At 48.5% G+C, this 13,985-nt stretch overlaps 1 long non-coding RNA gene across 2 annotated transcripts in view; it reads right to left on the bottom strand.

The window, feature by feature from the left end:
• The window catches only part of LOC120404528, a 68,668-nt gene that overhangs the window by 41,673 nt on the left and 13,010 nt on the right, over positions 1 to 13,985 (bottom strand). The window contains exon 7 of one of the 2 annotated variants that reach the window (XR_005598044.1): positions 11,274 to 11,818. The exons of the other annotated variant lie outside the window; for it this stretch is intronic. This is a non-coding gene — a long non-coding RNA (uncharacterized LOC120404528). Of the gene's footprint in view, positions 1 to 11,273; positions 11,819 to 13,985 lie in introns of those variants that run through there. 2 annotated transcript variants of the gene reach the window in all.

Genomic DNA, 13,985 nt, shown 5'->3' with positions numbered 1-13,985 from the left:
AAATCAGTCTAACCAGACAACATGGTAGTGAAGCTACACAACTTTGCAGGGGAACTTGGGCAGCTGTCACTCTTAACTCACTCCTTTTCCATTGGCTAGAATTTGAGTTGTGTTCCTTTAAATTTACTAGCAATCTAGGTTGAGCCTAAGGGGCTCCAATGGAGATCAGGACCCTAGGTGCTGTACAAAGAATCATTTAAAAAGCCAGCCCCTCCCTCAAAGAGCTTACAATCTAACACCACAAGCCTGCTATTGGCTCCCTGTGAGTGAGTGCCATTGACTTCAATACAGGAATCCTCCCACACAGGGTCAGTTGCAGGATATGGGGTCTAGGGTACAATAGGTGGGTGAAACAAACAGGGTAGGGGGCAGAGGTGGAGGACAAGGCAACAGTCAAACGAACATGAAGTCCATAATTCACAGGGGCCAGAAGTGACATCACAGCCCAGATGGATTAAAAAAAACCTCCTCTCCTCTGGCCAGCCGCTGAGTTAGATTAAAAATCCCATTTAGTGGAGATATTTTGACATCTGTAATGTTGTTTGGAAATAGAAAAGCACTTTAAAAAGAGAGGGGAAAAGCACCAGCCTCGCCATGGGAATGGAACTGAAAACAACTGAAGGGAGTGATTCACAGGTCACCTGCTGGCGTGCATGAGTTTCACTCAGCTTCAAATGGCTCCTGACGGCTTCCAGTTGTCTCCAATCCGATTTATCAGGGTTACATTGTACACGGGCCTCCCTCTTGCTTTCCCTTTCTGGACGTGGTGCTTCCTGCCAAGTTTCTAAGCCATTTAAACTTGGTGCGGTTTCCAGTCCCCCAACTATCAGCCTGGTTTTGTTTATCGGCTGCTCCCAGATGCCGTCATCTGAGGGAGCCTGGAGCAGCCTTTGAGCTGGACTGCTTTTGAGCCATAAACAGGGGGAAGGGGGCAATCCTTCAGCTTGAAGATATCGGAGTTCCTTATTAGGGCCTCCAAAGCAACTTAGAAGGATTAGAGATGGCATTAATATGGATGTGGTTGGAGCTCTGTAAACAGAGGGCCCTGCTCTACCATGATTAACTGACTGATGTTTGGGCAAAGCTGTTAGAGCGATGTTAGCCTGGGAGAAAATGCTGCCTCTCAGGAGAACTGTTGGCGTCATCTCAGTACCTCTTTCCAGTTCTCTGAAACTATCGTGGGAGGTGGGAGAGGCATGACAGGCTGGTACTAAAGATTGACTCCTCCCTCCATTGAACTCAATGGCAAAATTGATCACCGATGCAAACTGGGCCTGGATTTCATGCCGAAGTTTTGTCTACATGAAAAAGTTGCACCAGTTCTGTTTCTAAACTGCTTTAGTTAAACCAGTGCAACCCCCTGTGTAACAATCTGATTTCATTTTAAGAGTGGTTTAGCGTAAACCGATTCTGAATAGGCTTCAGCTAAGCTGAAATCAGTAAGGCTGAAACCCAAATAACAGCATACATGCAGGCTTCTGCACTGGTTTAAAAAACATACCTTGAGTTAAACCAGTGCAAGTTTCCCAGGTAGGCATGGCCTGGGCCAATGTCCATCTCAAATGCATCAGAAACCTGAGACATGCGTGGATGGACAGATCTGTAAGTGCTCAGCATTGGATCTGGTTGCAAAATGGAGTTTCTATCTCCAGAAAATTCTGAGCTTTGGGGATTTATTTGGCCTAGTGGCAGATTAAGTGCCATAAAGAGAGAGACAACATCTTCCACCTAAGCATTAGCCTGACTCATACAAATAGATGGGAATATTTCTTACATGCATTTCTTTTTAAATATATCTTACATGCAAATTTCAATATATGCCACTGAGCCCTCAATAAAAAAACAACAACTTTCCAAATGAGCCAGTTCAGGGCTTTGAAAAATGACATTAAGGAGACAGCATGGTCCAGCAGCCTGGGATTCAAAAGACCTGCCACTGACCTGCTCCGTGACCGTGGACAAGTCATTTCTCCTCCCTCGGCTTCTATTTTCTCTCCCATCCTTTGTCTACCTAGACTGTAGACTCCTTGGGGCAGAGATTGTGTCTCACTCTGTGTATGCGCATTGTCTATCACACTGGGACCCTGATCTCACTAATTGTAATATGTCCAGTACAAAGCCTTCCATCAGCAGAACAGGTTTGCTCTTGGACATGCTTTCTTGAAGGATCCGTGACTCCACATCACAGATGACTTATCCACGGCAGCTAAAAAACTGGCCCCTGACGTGCCTGTAGGTACAGACCATACTTTATGCTGTGCCCAGAGAACAACAGTGGAACATGCTGCAGGGCTGATGGCTCTTGTCTCCAGGGAGCAGATACAGTATCTTGCAAAAGGTTGCCTTGTCTGAGTATAGACAGTGTTCCAGCCCAATCCCACTGCTGCAAAATGTTTATTGATTTCAGTGGAGGCAGGATCAGGCCCCCTATGTGCATTCCTTTACTTGCACAGTTCTGTGTGTGCTGCTCTCATCTTCCCTTCTGTGTTTCCAATCCCCCAGCGAAACCTCACGAATGTTGCCAGTCAATCAAGGCTATGTCATTTTCACCTCATGTTACACGTATAATTTATAGTGCAAAGTTCAGTCTAGCTTCAGAGCTCAATCGAGTGGTTAGCACAAGAAACCAAGACTCAGGACTCCTGGGTTCCATTCTTGCTACCCAATCACTGTGCGATCTTAGGCAAAGCTCTGACTCTCCTCAGCAATGGAAGGAGAGCAGGGATGCTGCATGGTTCCTCCTCAGCTGCAAAGGTTGTGTCATCCAGGGCCATGCGCTGTGAGATCTGCTTTACTGCTGCTCCAAAAAGGATCAGCGTGTCACAAACAGCAGCACAGGCATTAGCTGTCTGAGGGCTTGGTCTTACGGGCCAGGGTAGTAATCCAGCTCCTTTCCTACTCTATTCTGGACTGGTCCTGCTCCGTTATTTAGATGGGGGTGGGGAGGCTGTCTGTGCCCTCTTGTGGCAGAGTTAGAAATACAGCCCAAATCCCCTGACTCCCAGCCCTGTGCCTAGCCCTCCTTCCCTCTCTGTAATATTCTCACACCACTCAGGGTACGTCCTTATGCAGCGTTAACTTGAGTGATCCGCGCCTGGGTTAGCCTAGCCAGGTGCAGGCACCCACATCGCATAGTCCAGCTTGAGCTACCATGCCCTCACTGGTGCTGCGTTCCCCCACTTATGCCACTAGGACTTATGGAGCATGTCCCATGGTCCTTTGTGCTGCAGTAACCTGAGCTGCTCTATGATTCCTTCCCAGTGAGTTGTGGGAGAACGTGTCTGTCCTTCTGAGCACACAAAGGGGATTGTGGGAAGGGACGGAAGGACTATCAGCACTTGAGTGGTTTAGCTTGCATGCTCACAGCACGGTATGGGGATACGAGCCCGAGTGAAAGCTCTTGCAGAGCCAGCTTGGTGAGGGGGCTTCACGAGTGGGAAGGAGGAGGGTTAAGAGCAACACCCCACTAAGAGCCCAGACTAACTCTGCAGTGAAGACAAGCCCTCAATGTTACTCTCTGACATACCAGCAGCTCATTTCCCCAGTTTGAGTCCTCCAGGCAGCCAATGAAAGTGACTCCCATTACAATGTGATTTCTGTTCAGTGTCCTGCGTGAGATGAGTGGGTGGTGATCTCAGCCTGGTTCTCATTAGGTATGAGAGATTGTCCCCATCTCCAGATGGTCACTCCCACAGATGACACCCTTCTTGCCAGGGCTGCGTATTGGTATTTAACTGTCACGTCTGTTTCTCTCTAGGTTATTTGGGTATAAACTGGCAAGGAATAAATGAAAAATTAGAAGAGGGTTTCTCACTATCCGAGGAGCCGGCTTCTGGACCAGCCTCTCAGTAGGAAAGAGTGCAGGCAAACTACCTAACTTGTTTTAAGATGTTTCTTGATAAGTTTATGAATGTGAGTATGTGATGGGGCTGCCTGTTAGCAGGGGACTGGACTCAGTAATAATAATGGAGATATATCTATCTCCTAGAACTGGAAAGGACCCTGAAGGGTCATTGAGTCCAGCCCCCTGCCTTCACTAGCAGGACCAAGTACTGATTTTGCCCTAGGTCTCTAAGTTGCCCCCTCAAGGATTGAACTCACAACCCTGAGTTTAGCAGGCCAACACTCAAACCACTGAACTATCCTTCTGTCCCTCATGCCCAGTGACCCAGGAGGTACTTGCAGTTCTATGCTTGTATTCTATGGCCCACCTCATGGTACTGTCCCAGCTGTTAAGGAATTTAGCCTGGTATCCCCTCCTCTAGTAATACTTAGGACAATAGAGCAGGGAAGATTAACTGGCTGGCAATGGAAAAATACAGGCCCAGCTACAAGTCTCTTCAAATCCCTTTCTGCAGGATTTGCTTTATTTCCAAAACCCAAACCCCTGTGTAAAAGCCACCTCAGGCTTTCCAGCTGGGAGCAGAAAGGACTCACCCTTCTCTTTTAGTAGCCTTTCGTGGCTACTAAGGAAGGGCCAGAGCAGGACTCTTCTGACCTTGAGTCTCCTGGCTCTGTCTGAGAGGCGGGAAGCCTTATATGGCTTCCTGCTGGTCACAGGCTGGCTCCTAATCATGTACCCTTTGCCAGGTTTAAAGCACCCAGGGCACCAGGGGCGGCTCTAGGAATTTCGCCGCCCCAAGCACGGTGGCACACCCCGGGGGGCACACTGGCGGTCGCCGGTCCCGCGGCTCCGGTGGACCTCCCGCGGATGTGCCTGCGGAGGGTCCGCTGGTCCCGCAGCTCCGGTGCCTGCGGGAGGTCCACCGGAGCCGCGGGACCAGCGGACCCTCCACAGGCACGTCTGCGGGAGGTCCACCGGAGCCACGGGACCAGCGGACCCTCCGCAGGCATGCCTGCGGGAGGTCCACCGGAGCCGCCTGCCGCCCTCCCGGCAAAATGCCACCCCAAGCACGCGCTTGGCGTGCTGGGGTCTGGAGCCGGCCCTGCAGGGCACACAGGGATGTGTACACATGCCCCAAACCCTCTTACTAGCAGATTTTCAGGTGTAGCTCTTAAAGCACTTCCCGAAGGCAGGTAAGAATCATATACCCATTGTCTAGTTAGGGAAACTAAGGCACACAGAGAAAGAGGGAGACAGGGGAAGTGACTTGCAAAATTTCCTATATGCCTTGAACCCAGATCTCCTAAATTCCAAGACAGCAGCGTAATCAGCCTTCCAGTTTCTGCACAACACACCTGTCAACCTGGCAGACCCTGCTGCCTGCAGCGTCTGCCGGCCATTTTGTGTTCAGATCTGACTGTTACAGAGGAGACACGCCCACTGTGCTCTTTCACGGAGACTTGATTTTTATTCTTTCTCATTTAGTTGGTCTCTCCACGTAAACGAAAAGTCTGGACATATATTTTCTCTTGGTGGATGGTGGAGTGTAACAGATCCTACCTCAGCTAATGCAGGCAGTGAGCCATCCCTTCCTCCCTAGACGTGGCCTCCAGAGTCAAGGTATATTGGGCAGAGAGAAGGTTGCGATTCTGTGGCTTGGGCTAGCTCTGTTTTATAGAGACAAGACATCAGCAGTGTCAGTCAAACCTTTTTCAGCTACAGGTCTCGCCTTGAGTTTAAGGCATTAGAGTGGGAGCCAGCTGACCTAGGTTCAGGTCCTACTCCTGCCACCAACTCCCTGTAGGAATGGAGGGTAGGCAGGTCATCTCAGTTCCTTGTCAATCCTTCCTGTGTCTGTTTAGAGTGTAAATCCTCCTGGGCAGCGGCTGGATTAGCCCCTATCACAATGGGGCTCTGATCTCTGTGAGAACTTGCCTAAGTATGGTGCTGTAACTCCGTCCATAGACTCTTGCTGCTCCTATAGTGGTGACAATGTAGAGTCAGCTTCTCTGCAATGACTGTGGGATTTATGTGGGCAGAGACAAGCTCAGAATCTGTCCCAGTCCCCCAGTAATTTCCCCCACTGCTGCTCCATCATCCAGGGTTTCTGTAATTAATCCATTACTGTGATTGACACAATCATCACTTGGAAGAACCAAAATGCTTATTACTTATTTTGAAGGGGTTCAAATGCCAGCTCTGAATCTTCCCTCTCTTTATTTTTTTTTCGGCATGTGTGCTGTGGAACTGTGTCACCACTTGTGATTATACCGAGCAGAAAAATTACAGGAGTGACACAAATTACTAATTACTTTATTATGCAGCGAAAAAAAAATGAAAGGCTGGAAGTTGTTTTAGCAAATTCTATTTTTAAAGAAATAATTATTGGGTTTGAAATGTACTAAATTGAGTAATTCGCTGCCAGATCCCCCTCCCCCGTTAATCTTCTTTCTTTGCTCTATAGCTGGTATTCCAGATAACATTCAAGTTGCGTGTTTTTTAATCCACTATTGTTATTAATTATCTAGACTACAGTAGCACCCTAGCTCAGATTGGGATCCCATTGTGCTAGGTGCTGTACAGACACAGAGTCCCAGCCCCCAAGAGCCTAGGTTCAAAGGTATTTAGGTCCTAACTCCCATTGAAATTAATAGCACCTAAATACCTTTGAAAGGCTGGGTCTTACAGTCTAAACAGGTAAGACAGACAAGGGAAGAATTATCCCCATTTTACAGATGGAGAAACTGAGGCACACAACGATTTAGTGACTTGCCTAAGGCTACACAGGGAGTCTGTGGCAAAGCTGCAAATTGACCCTAGATCACCTTAGTCCCTGCCCAGTGCCTTCACCATGAGACCATATAATTGCCACAAAGGAGCCACTCGTCCGTGCTTCCTACATTGTTGTTGTAGTGCAAAGCTGATCACTGTCCCACAGGACACTTATCATTAGCTTGGAGGATCTGCTGCTGTCACTGTAGGAGTCCCTTGCTAGAGTCCCTCTTCCCCCAGTCTGGAACTGTTTGTCCATTGCTGGGCACCGAGTGGCTGGTCATCTTGGGGCCTGGCCCCTCTCCATTGAAATCATTAGTGGAACTCCCACTGGCTGCCATGGGAGCAGGCCTCGGGGAGGCAATGCTGTGACTGAGGTGCAAGTTCCATTGAGATCTTTCTTTGTGGGGGTTCTACACACACACACACACACACTGCAGAGCAAGCCAGAGTCCAACTCACAAAGCCAGTCCAGCAAGTCAAACGTTTCTTTCTGCAAACTGCTGTTCAAATCCCAGGCCACTCTGAAATGTTTTATATTGTCCAGGCTCACGGAAATGCTGTTTGACAGTTTAATGGCCTCGTTCTTTATAATGTTTACGTACGTCCTGTGCCAGAATAAATATCTTCCAGCCCCATGCAGGGGTCACAGCCAAGTTCCCCTTATTCTTTTGTGTTCTCCACTTGTAGCTGAGCCCTCGTGCGCAAATTCCTCCTGGGACCACCCTCCACTTCTGATTAAACACAAGACGCTGACGGCTGCAGCCCACGACAGTCTCAAACCTGCCATAACGTGAGGCAAATAAATAAACCACAGACGCAAAAAGAAGAGAACAATGAACATGCGCCAGGAAAGAGGAGACCGTTCAGAAGCCAAGTCTCAGCAGAGGCATTAGGGCATTTGCACAGTGCACCAAAGGCCACTTGGAGAAACTGCCATCAACCTGTCACACAGAGTAACCATTACGCTGGGAAGCAGGCGAGTGGACAAGGCCCAAGATTTCCTTTCCGAGATAAGATGTATCCCTTTACATGTAAATACAGTAAGGAACTGGCATGTGTGTATTATGGTTGAACGGTAGCTCTGCTCGTCTGCCCTCTACTGGACGTTGATGGGATCAGAATGACCAGATGGAGAGAGAAGGTTGAAAAAAATTGTTACATTCCGTTCAAAATGTTGAAGTTGTTTCTGTTTGGCAGGGTTTGAAATTGAACGGTTTTGGGTGGTGAGTCCGTCCCTCCCTCCCAACAAAAATGTCAAGTCACTTTTCCGTTTTCAAAAAAGGCCATTTTCTGATAGGAAAACAAATGGCAGTTCAGAAGGCATCAACCACCGCTCCTGAGAAACTGGTGCATTGTACGTAGGTTAAGAATGTGCAGTTGCATTCAGCATTGAATTCACAGATGAACCCAGGCTTTATTGCAGGTGAAGGGGAACTGCCTTTTCAGTGGCATATTATGCAACCTAATACTCCTACCAGTCCATCAGGAGGCTGGGTCTGTATGTTCAAGGTCATAGGTAAATGCTGAGAGGCCACAGGTCAAATTGAAGGTTTGGTGGCAACTCTCGGGGAAGGCCCTTTCCGTGGATGGGGCGATTGATCCCGGAGGAGGTTCTGTCCAGCCATTCATTCTGCACAAGCTGATTCTATCAGAGGCGTGTGACAATCAGGCTCCAGACACCCCAAGGGGAGAGCGGAACCCCCAAAAGAAACAGTTAAACTGAGTGAGTGAATATTATGTCATTGTGTTGTACAAATATGTCAAATCAGGGCTGCCCAGAGGATTCTGGGAGCCTGGGATCTTCGGTGGCGGGGGGCCCTGTTTCGGCGGTAATTTGGCAGCGGGGGGTCCTTCCATTCCGGGACCCGCTACCAAAGTGCCCCGAAGACCCGCTGCAAGGACCTCCCGCCGCTGAATTGCAGGCAAAGCGGGACCCGCTGCCAAAGTGCAGCCGGCTCTTTGGTGGCAATTCGGTGGCAGGGAGCCCCCGCCATGGGTCTTCGGGGCACTTCGGCAGCGGGTCCCAGAACGGAAGGACCCCCCGCCGCTGAATTACCGCCGAAGACCCGGCTGCACTTCAGCGGCGGGTCCCGCTTCGGCGGTAATTCGCCGGCGGGGGGTCCTTCCGCCACGGAGCAGAAGGACCCCCCGCCGGCGAAGACCGGGAGCGGAAGAAGCTCCGGGGGCCCGGGCCCTGCAAGAGTTTTCCAGGCCCCCTGGAGCGAGTGAAGGACCCCGCTCCAGGGCCCCCGAAAAACTCTCGTGGGGGCCCCTGCGGGGGCCGGGGCCTGGGGCAAATTGACCCCCTTGCCCCCCCCCACCCAGGCGGCCCTGTGTCAAATAAGGTCTTTTATGACAGCCTGTAATGTTCTGAAGTTGACAGGCATTATGGGCAGGGGCGGCTCTAGCTATTTCGCCGCCCCAAGCATGGCGGCACGCCGCGGGGGACGCTCTGCTGCTCGCCGGTCCCGTGGCTCTGGTGGACGTCCTGCAGGCGTGCCTGCGGGAGGTCCATCGGAGCCGCCTGCCGCCCTCCCGGCGACTGGCAGAGCGCCCCCCGTGGCGTGCCGCCCCAAGCACGCGCTTGGTGTGCTGGGGCCTGGAGCCGCCCCTGATTATGGGATATGTATACAGTCCATGGTTATGAATTGATGTATTTTTGTATATAGACGACCGTGCTCATAAATGTCTGCTCCACTTCACAGCAGGGCAGGAAGCAGTCAGGCAAGGAGCGGCACCTGACAAGCCAGTTGTTTTCATAAAACCAGCTTCAAGTGCTCATCCCTTGTCCACCCCTAGAAAGGACTGTTAAAGTCAATGGAAAGAACAACTGGGATTTTCCCCCTGCTCTGAATAACCATGAGTTACCATGCCAGGAGCAGGTGGGGGAAAGGGGTACAAATGCCTTTAAAAAGGAGGCTTGAAACTGAAGTTTTTATCCAGAAACTGAGGGGCAGTCACTTGGTGCGTGCTCTCTGTGAAACCTGGGGTGTGCTGGGAAACTGTTCAGAGGCAATAGGTAGGGCCATTCATTTTCAGTTTTTAATTATTTAAATGTTCCTGGGAATTTGTCGGTGTTTTTTACCACAACAACTAAAACAGGTGAAAATCAGTGCAAAAAACAATTAATCATTTTTTCTGGGTAAATATCGGGGTTTATTTTGGTGGACGTAAAGAAGGAGGAAAACGTATTCAGTAGATTAATGCTCTGAACTCCGGTCATCAGTGGGGTTTGCTGCAGAACTAAAACAGAACTCAAAACACAACGCCACTTCTGAGTTTAAGAAAACAGTACATCTCTAATCCCCAAATAAAACTGTCAGTTAAATAAACAGTTTACTGTTGTAGACTTAGAACTATTAGCCTATAAATATTTACATTTAATAATTGGGCCGCACCATTTGCAGCGCGTACACTCAACTTCATCCTTTTCCCCTGTTTTTTTTTTAACTTTTAAATACTTCCTTGTGTTCTGAAACCTAGTCTGATCCAGCTTTTCATTTTCTTCCCATTTTAGTGTCAGATCTTTAAACCGTTATCTGCTAACAGCTTGAAGTGTGTACGTGGTGGGCGTGAGATTCACCAGTATGTTCAGATGCGCACACACTTCAGAGCTTGCGGGCGGGCCTGTTTGTTTATTGTATGTATCTTCTAGACTAATACATAGCCTGACTTCAGCAGGCCGCTTTGCATATACACACAGACTAATGTATTATCGTAATACATAGATCTCATGCAATGTATTGTATTTTCCTAATAAAACAAGTTAGTTTTTATATATTTGAATGATACAAAAGTAGGGTGAAAATCAGAAAAAAAGTGAATAATACTTTTTGTAAAACCCGGGAATTTTTCAGTAGAAATCAGTTTACACTGAAAACGAAGGGGCTTAGAAATCGGTAACTTGTACTAGATCAGGGATTTTATCTCATTTGAAAATGGAAAGCCTGAGGTTCCAGGGTGATGTTTATTTTATTTTCTGTGTAACCGGTCTGTGTTTGCTTTTCCTTACTGCTGCTGCTTTGAATCGGTGATTTTTTTGTTAAATACACTTCTGTGTTTTTACCTCAAGCAGGTCTCTGGTGTGCAGGCCGTGTGGAGTGTGCACACCAAAGGAAGCTGCTTCCTGGGGGGTTGGTTTCGTGCCTTCGATGTGACCAACTGGAGGGGAAACGTTCCCGTGTCTGGTAGTTAAGAGCTCAGGGAGGCCGGATTTGGGGAGATTCGGGACTGGAAGGGCTGGTGGTGTCACCCTGCATGGTGTAACTAGACAGCTGGGAGCCAGGGTGTGATGATGTGCTGGTGGGCTGGCCACTGGTGCCAGGAGTCTGAACCAAAGCCCCACAGCACAAAGGTACCCAAGGCTATAGGGCTGGTGGTGGCGAGAACCCCTTACTGGTCTGGGTAGTCCCCAAAACGTCACATAGGCCTGAATGGAGACACCAGATACACAGGGCTTCAATCCTCAGGAGTGGCTGCAATCCATATGCAAATTATGTAAACGGCCCCTGTCTTTATTCCGGGCCAAGCTAAAACCTTTGACAACCCCAGCTTTTGAAGAGATTCAGAATTCAGACCTGGACCCAAGTTTTGTGGCTTAGGCCCAACTCAAGAATCAGGACAGTGAAGGACGCTGCAGCAGCCTCTGTGAGAAATGTGTGGTTAAATTGCCGGTTAAAGTGACCTCCACGTGGGAGCGGAGAATTGGTTCCCTCGGGCTCATGGGAGATGGGAGCACAACATGATCAGCCCTTGGGGAGTGCCCTGGTATGTGTTTGCATTTATGTTAGTTAGCCACTATATATCTCTCTGTGTTATACAGTTCCAGAGAGAGTGGGATCCCTGGTAAACAAAGGAGACAAAGCTAGAACCCAAGTTGTGTGGAAGCCTGTTTGTGTTCATAGTTCTAGCTGTTTTCCTTAATAATCACCTCCTGCTTCACGTGGCCTGAGATGCTATAGAAAAGGAAGGGAATGCATCATCCGCTCAGGCAACCTCCTTCCCCTGCACACCTACACATACAGCCAAAATTCAGATCAGGGCTCATGCATGAAGGAAGTCCAAATCAAGGGAAGGTCCCTGCCATTCAGTGTGTGTAGGGGATTGCTTAGAACACCTTCACAGACATGAGCTACTGTGCGCTGCCATGCAAGACAGCCTCTTCTATTGCCAAGCACAGCAACCACAGACATGATCAATCTGAAAGGGAAAAACCAAAAGCCTTAAAAGACACGTCATTCTTTTTCTCTTGCTAAAATGCACTGTAATGAACTGGTTAGTCTATGGGTATGTGTTTGCACCACTGCCCCCTATTGGATGGAATCAGAACTGCCCAGCTGTGGCCAGATGGACCCTCTATTTGAAAGAGTCAGAGGCAATTCTCCTTCAGCTCAAGTGGCAGAGGACAGTGTTTTTGGAGCAGGAGGCACCGCGTTCTGTCACTGAATTTCCAAATGCCCGTTGTGTGCAGCGTAGCAACAGCCATGAAGGCCTGGTACGCAGGGATTAATTCCAAACCATGCCAGTCTCTCCTTGTTTGGGGGTTTTCAATGCAGACTCAAATCATCCTCCTCAAAAAGCTTGCTGAGGTTCACTTCCATTTGGATGCAACCTGAACCACGCTGCCAGCCAAACCTCGGCTTGTTACAGGTTTGCATCACATTCTGCAGAGATCCCAGTTTCACGAGGATTTTGACCCGAAATAGAACAAATCATGGGGTCTGGATCCAGGATGGGATTTTAACCCAAATTTCCCTCAACCTGAGTGTGCTGGGGCTTGAGGAGGCGGGCCAAGTGCAAAGTTGAGTCCCGGTCCAAATGTGGATCTGGATCTAACCTCAGGATCCAGTGTTTGGTTCAGGCCCATCCCCAAACTCCCAGAACCGTGGAGCATTCAGAACCCAGTTCCAGGTCTGAAATATCTTTATAATGGACCAGTCTCCACTGACCGTTAGAAGTACTGAAATCCCAGCCTGGATTAGAACTCTGTGCCTCGCATGACATCTCTCCAGGTGCTCCCAGCCTGCACTGTCATCATCATGATGGCATGGTGGCAAATGGTTCTGTATTCCATTAACCCCCACATGCCAACCATCCAATCCCCCCTACTGCATGTCTTACAATATGCCAATACGTTTAAAGGGGTTGGAAGGGCATATATTACAGCCTAATGGAAAATCAATTACACAGCATGTAAAATGAGAAAATTCCCTGTCATTTTCACCCAGTTTCTCACACCACTCCCTGCTCCTGAGTGACAACAGCAGATTATGTCTATTTACGGCTATGTCGAGGAGCACAGAAATAAGCAAAGGTAGAATCCAGACCTGGGGCCTTTCTCTAAATGTTCTGTCAACCTGGGAGTGAGTCATCGCACAGATGCAGTTCTACGCTGGCTGTGTAAAAAGCACTTCTGTTTGCCATTATGGGTGGGGGAAAGAAATTTATTTCTGGGTAACAATTTTCTCCTATATAAACAAACAAAATCCCTAACAAAACAAAACACGGTGTCTAATTGGGAGCTGCAGAAGACAGCATCCCCTGGAGGGAAACATACGGAGCTTTAAAGAGGTTAATACCTCGGAATGCATGCCCCCGCCTCTGATGTTCACAACCTCCACAGGACTGCTAGCAACAATTGTTGTTAATGAGGGTTGTGATTTTTAAAGAGGTCTAGGGGGTTTAGAGACATCTTTCATTAAAGTTAATGGAAGATGTGTCTAAATCCCCCAGACAGCTTTGAAAATCTCAGCCAAGATGCTTAAGACTCTGAGTGTCTAACAAGCTGTAAATAAGGACCAGCCCCAAAGCCCACAGCAGTCAGTGGAAAAAAAACATTGCCTTGGGTGGATTTTGGATCAGGCCCTAGAAGTATAACTACACTGGCTCATAGAGGTGGTGAGGCTAGCTCCTGATTACAGAGCTAGGCAGTGTACAAGGCAGAATTAGAACACAGAGCTGGTCATGCTTAATGCTGTTGTTTACCCACTAGACCACATGGTCCTTTAAGCCAATAGCTTCTCTCTGGGCCAGAGTCCTCCCTGGTGTGATGCCACAGGTACCACAGTGTTACATCAGGGATGCATCTGTATCTCATTTATTCCATCTGTGAAATGGGGCTCCTCGTACCTACACACAGACGTGAGACAACGCCTAATTCATTAATATATGTTTAACACATACAGTAGGGGTCAGCGTGGTAGCCCTGTTAGTCTGTATCAGCAAAAAGAATGAGGAGTCCTTGTGGCACCTTGGAGACTAACAAATTTATTTGGGCATAAGCTTTCGGGTCATTACAGAAAGTAAAAACTATTTCCCCATGCTAATTGTTCCCCTACTGTTACTCACACCTTCTTGTCAACTGTTT

Source organism: Mauremys reevesii, linkage group 1 (genome assembly GCF_016161935.1).
Source record: "Mauremys reevesii isolate NIE-2019 linkage group 1, ASM1616193v1, whole genome shotgun sequence".
In the NCBI taxonomy this organism is placed as follows: Eukaryota; Metazoa; Chordata; order Testudines; family Geoemydidae; genus Mauremys; species Mauremys reevesii.
Note: the sequence above shows the minus strand (reverse complement) of the source record. Positions and strands in the feature narration are given on the sequence as shown.